Genomic DNA, 6,000 nt, shown 5'->3' on the forward strand with positions numbered 1-6,000 from the left:
GGCGCCCCCGTTGTAGTTGTGTCCCTGTGTCCCGGTCGTCATTTATATTCCCTGTGTCCCGGTCGTCATTTGTATTCCGGTGTCCCAGTCTGTATATACATTCGTTTTTGAAATGGTAAATGATGAAATAAATTTTTGTATTTTTCCCCTTTTTTTCTTTTTAGTTTTTTTGGTTTTTACATTTTTTTAGTTTTTTTAGTTTTTTTTTCTTTTTTCTTTTTAGTTTTTTTTATTTTTATTTTTTTAGTTTTGTTTTTCTCCTTTATTTTTCTTTTTGTTTCCTTTTTTTAGTTTTTTTTTATTTTTTAGTTTTTTTAGTTTTTTAGCTTTTTTAGTTTTTTTATTAGTTTTTAGTTTGTTTTTTTTTTTTAGTTTTTTTGTAGTTTTTACCTTTTTTTTTAGTTTTTTTTTACTTATGTCCTGGTCGTCATTTATACTCCCTGTGTCCCGGTCGTCATTTGTGATGGTTTGTTGACGGTGTTTTGTTGATGGTGATTGCTAATTGAACATTCCTTGTGTCCCGGTCGCTTTCTCTTTGAGTGTCCCGGTCGTCATTTATATTCCCTATGTGCCGGTGTCCTGGTCGTCATTTGTGTCCCAATGTAATTTCGTAATTTCGTCAGTCGAAAACATGACGTCAGCCGACACAGAAAGCTGACGTCACCTGATCCACAGATCCACAGACAGACAGACAACTTATTTTTATATATATAGATTTCAGCGGAAATCACATCATCAATTTCGTTCGAAGTAATTATTTTATGTAGCCAGATTAGTATATGTGCGTGTGGCAAACCTCGTTTTTGCCATTCCACTGAGTACATCCATCGCACTGACCCAAACACTTCAAGTTTTACAATGTAGTTTATCAGTGATTTCAACTTTTGCCGGAAGACACGGGCCGTAATGTCATGCCTATGAACCGCCGATTGTCCTTGAAGTAAAAGCTGCAGTATCTCGTCCCAAGATTGATTACATGTAAATGTAATAAATAAATCCGGACGACCATAGAGACGAACATACGCAATAGCATCTTGAGCATATTCATGCATATGACGGGGACTGCCAGCATATGACGAAGGTAAAATTGTTAATCTTCCAACGTTTGTGGTATTACCGTCATTTATAACTGCATCTCACAAATGAATGTATTGTTCAGAGCGGAGCTTGGTCTGATTCCGGTGGATATATAGCAAACGTTCTGATTCAATTTTAGCATACATATCAACGACGAATTGGTGAAACATTCACGGCATTTTAAAATATAATTTTCTTCATCCTGCCGAATCATTAGTCTATAGGAATAATAATGCATTGCACTGCATTTCTTATTCATTTCTTTGTTAGTGGCTGGATTCATCAATTTAATATTAAAGTGATAGCCGTCGGCTCCATCCCAAAAAATGATAGGATATTGTAGGGCATCGTAGCATCGATGAGTTTCAGCAATTCTTAACGACTGAGCGTTTCGCTTATGAAGAATAATATCTCGAGGTAAAAACTGATCACCGACTATAACGATTGCCACTTCGTCGATAGTTGGAGCATTGTATCTATGCACATGTTGGCCAGGAGGCGTTTTGTCAGCGTAAATAACAATTTTATGCGTATCAGTAGGCATCAAATCGATGGCTGTTTTGAACAGACGCACTAAATTATTATTTTCGTGGAAAAGATGTTGCAATTGGGAAACGATTGTCCTTTCAACGTTGGGAGAAATTTCGCAACGTGCATTCAATTCAGAATTTCTATCACTGATGAAGTACAATTGTAAAAATTTATGATTCTCGCCTGAGAATGGTAGAAGGGACCCTGCTCTATGATAAATTTGCCCTTTTACTTTGAAAGTAGACATAAATTGATCTGGATTTTCGATTTGGGGTCCAAACGACGTCATTTGGAAACATGAGTTGTATTTTCTGATTTTTGACAAAAAACGCTTAGATTCTGACGTAGTTCCAGTAAGGAAAGTCTTCAATGGCTCGGGTGGTGCAGCCAATAGAGGAAGTTTAACTTTTCCTGAGGCGCAACACATTCCCATTGTTTCACCATTGAATTTCAAGGCCTTGCAATAGGGACAAATTTTAGACATTGTCCCGATTTGAACACATCTACTCAAGCTATAATCATCGACTGGGTTGTACCTGAATGCCAGGCGATAACTTTCAGGTTGCTCTGATTCCTCGGCACGCTTTCTTTTCTTACTTTCTCTATCAGCAGCAAGCCTGATTTCTTGCTGTTCTTGTGATTCCTCGGCACGCTTTCTTTTCTTACTTTCTCTATCAGCAGCAAGCCTGATTTCTTGCTGTTCTTGTAATTCCTCGGCACGCCTTCTTTTTTCACTTTCTCTTTTAGCAGCAAGTCTGCTTCCGCGTTGCTCTGGTAGTTCCTCGGCACGCTTTCTGTTCTTTCTTTCTCTATCAGCCTCAAGCCTGTTTCCTTGCTGTTCTTTTGATTCCTCGGCACGCTTTCTGTTCTTTCTTTCTCTATCAGCCTCAAGCCTGTTTCCTTGCTGTTCTTTTGATTCCTCGGCACGCCTTCTTTTTTCACTTTCTCTTTTAGCAGCAAGTCTGCTTTCGCGTTACTCTGGTAGTTCCTCGGCACGCTTTCTTTTCTGACTTTCTCTATCAGCAGCAAGTTTTTTGGCATAGACTCTTTGAGCATCTTCATCGGCTTTTGCCATGGTAAGTTCATCAGTCATTGTAAACTTAAACATTAATAGATTTCTACGTGAACATATGTCTTAAATATCTTGAATGACGTCACCGTCAAAGCAAAAATGACGACAACTAATTTCATGACGTCAGTCAACACAGAAACATGACGTCACCTGATCCACAGACAGACACACAGACAGACAACTTATTTGTATATATATAGATATATATATATATATATATATATATATATATATATATATATATATATATATATAAGGTCTTATATATATTAAATAAAAAAAAATCAAGTTTTTTCAACTAAAAGTAAGGAGTGACATCAAAACTTAAAACGCACAGAAATTACTTTGTATAAGAAAGAGGCTGCTTCCTCATCAACGCCCCGCTCTTTACGCTAAAGTTTGACTCTTTCTCTCAATTTTTCTTTCTAAAACAGTAAAAAACTTTAGCGTAAAGAGCGGGGCGTTGATGAGGAAGCAGCCTCTTTCTTATACGAAGTAATTTCTGTGCGTTTTAAGTTTTGATGTCACTCCTTACTTTCAGTTGAAAAAACTTGTTTTTTTTTATTTAATTTCTGAACGTTTTTGAATCAATGCATGTTTTGACTTTGGCTCTCCGCAGAGGAATAATCAAAACGAAATTTGCATATTTTTTTTTTGGCTCAATGGCTTTCTCATAATTTTGATCGAATGATTTTGAGAAAAAAAGAGCGGGGGACGAAGCCTAGTTGCCCCCCGATTTTTTGGTTAATTAAAAAGGCAACTAGAACTTTTAATTTTTTACGAATCTTTTTATTGGTAAAAGATTTACGTAACTTATAAATTAGCTTACGTAAAGAACTTTTGTATTCTCATATTTTTATTACATATATGAGGGGATTCGCCCCATCGTCAGTACCTCGCTCTTTACACTAAAGCTTAAATTTAGTCCCAATTCATTAAGAATGACCCCCTGAATCACAAAAGCCGTAGAATAAGTAGTTGAAATTACCGAAAATACTTTAGCGTAAAGAGCGAGGTATTAGAAGGAGGTGAGCCCCTCATATGGGTAATAATTTCTGTTTGTTTTAAGTTTTATTGCTGTTCCTTACTTCCAGCTGAAAAAGCTTTCTCACTTTTATTTTGTAATTGTTTTTTTTTTAAATAATGCTAGTAAATCCTGCTCTCCCTTCATGGAAATTTTCTTCTCCCATTACAAATACTCGAAGGAAAGTTCCCCCAGCATATCCCCCTCTTCTCAACCCCTCCCCCAAACCAAAAAAATCCTCCTGAAAACGCCTGTATACTTCCCAATAACCATTACTATATGTAAGCACAGGTCAAAGTTTGTAACTTGTTGCCCCTCCCACGGGGACTGTGGGGGAGTAAGTCGTCCCCAAAGACATAGTTATAAGGTTTTTCGACTACGCTGAATAAAATGGCTATCTCTGAATTTTGATCCGTTGACTTTGGGAAAATAATTAGCGTGGGAGGGGGCCTAGGTGCCCTCCAATTTTTTTGGTCACTTAAAAAGGGCACTAGAACTTTTCATTTCCGTTAGAATGAGCCCTCTTGCAACATTCTAGGACAACTGGGTCGATACGATCACCCCTGGGAAAAAAAAAAAAAAAAAACAAAAAAACAAAAAAACAAATAAACACGCATCCGTGATCTGCCTTCTGGCAAAAAATGCAAAATTCCACATTTTTGTAGATAGGAACTCGAAACTACTACAGTAGGGTTCTCTGATACGCTGAATCTGATGGTGTGATTTTCGTTAAGATTCTATGACTTTTAGGGGGCGTTTCCCCCTATTTTCTAAAATAACGCAAATTTTCTCAGGCTCGTAACTTTTGATGGGCAAGACTAAACTTGATGCAACTTATATATTTAAAACCAGCATTAAAATGCGATTCTTTTGATGTAGCTATTGGTATCAAAATTTCATTTTTTAGCGTTTTGGTTACTATTGAGCCGGGTCGCTCCTTACTACAGTTCGTTACCACGAACTGTTTGATAAGACCAAAGCAATATCCAACTTACAGGACATGTAACAATGACGAGTAGAACCAATTGAAAATAAAAGTGAAGAACAAAGAGATGATGGTTTTAGATATGCCAGAGCAAGAACAAAGAACTGCGGTTAGAAGATAAGCGGTAGCGAGAATCACAAGCGATGGCAAGAAAGTGAGTATCAGATTGACTACTTACTTGACTCATTACACTTTGAATTTGTGTTTTGACTCTACATTTTACAGTCCACACTTCGACTTTGCTTCCTCGGATGGCTGATGCGTCGCAAGGTTTCTCTTCTCTTAAGGACAAATCTCTACTGCTAAATTAAACCTTCAAAGACCCTGGAGATGGAACTGCTTCTGCTGATCCTCTTTTAGAGGCTGTTCGTAACTTAACGTGCTCTTACCTACCTCCTGCCACATATTCTGGCAAGTTACGTCCATCTCTTTACTCTTCTACATCTTTCTTTATCTACTGTCAAAATATACAGGGCCTTCACAATCGATGGGAGCTTTTGGTGGACCTGCTCAATGTACCTAACATACCATTTGGTTTTGTCAGCCTTAATGAAACATTACTGTCTAATTTCAATGATTACTCTCGATATAATCTCCCTCAATTTGACGTGATAACACGTTTCCCGCCGAGTAACCAAGTGTTCTGGGGGTATCACACTATACATCAGTAATGCAATTACATATAAAAGGAGGACAAATTTGGAAAATAAATTTGATGTAAATCTCCAGTCACGATCTCTGTATGTCTTTATTCTTGAAATAATCGATCAGGGTTTGCTGGTCGTTGGCCAATCCTTGGATTTTTCTGTTTTGCACCAAATACTGATAAAAAAAACTTAAATAATTTCAATATCTTTGGACTGCATTTGGACTAAAATTTTGAAATTAACTCCTGTATTAATTCCAGATTTATTTTGATTTAGGGTCTCTATACTTTATTCACCGTGCTTGTCTTTTTTTGTTTTTATAATACCGTCTTCATTTTTTTTTCATTAAGAATTGAATTGAATTAAATTTAATAGTTTCTCGAGAGCTTCTCGTCCCTTAAAAATATTAACCTTTACAACATATAAAATTTTCCCTCCCATATTAATTTTCAAATTCATTTTGATTTAGTGTCTATGATTTGTGTTTTTTCACTTTCGTTTTTTACATTATCATCTTTGTTTGGTTTTTATTTTATTTTTTCCCTTCTTTGTTTTGCTTTTCAGCTCACACACGCTATGCCCCTGAGTCGAAGCTAAATAACTTATTATGTTTTTTAAATAAATTAATTTATTGTTCAAAAGAAGTCAGAGACCGAGTGCAAGC

This window comes from Artemia franciscana, unplaced genomic scaffold (assembly GCF_032884065.1).
Source record: "Artemia franciscana unplaced genomic scaffold, ASM3288406v1 PGA_scaffold_89, whole genome shotgun sequence".
In the NCBI taxonomy this organism is placed as follows: Eukaryota; Metazoa; Arthropoda; class Branchiopoda; order Anostraca; family Artemiidae; genus Artemia; species Artemia franciscana.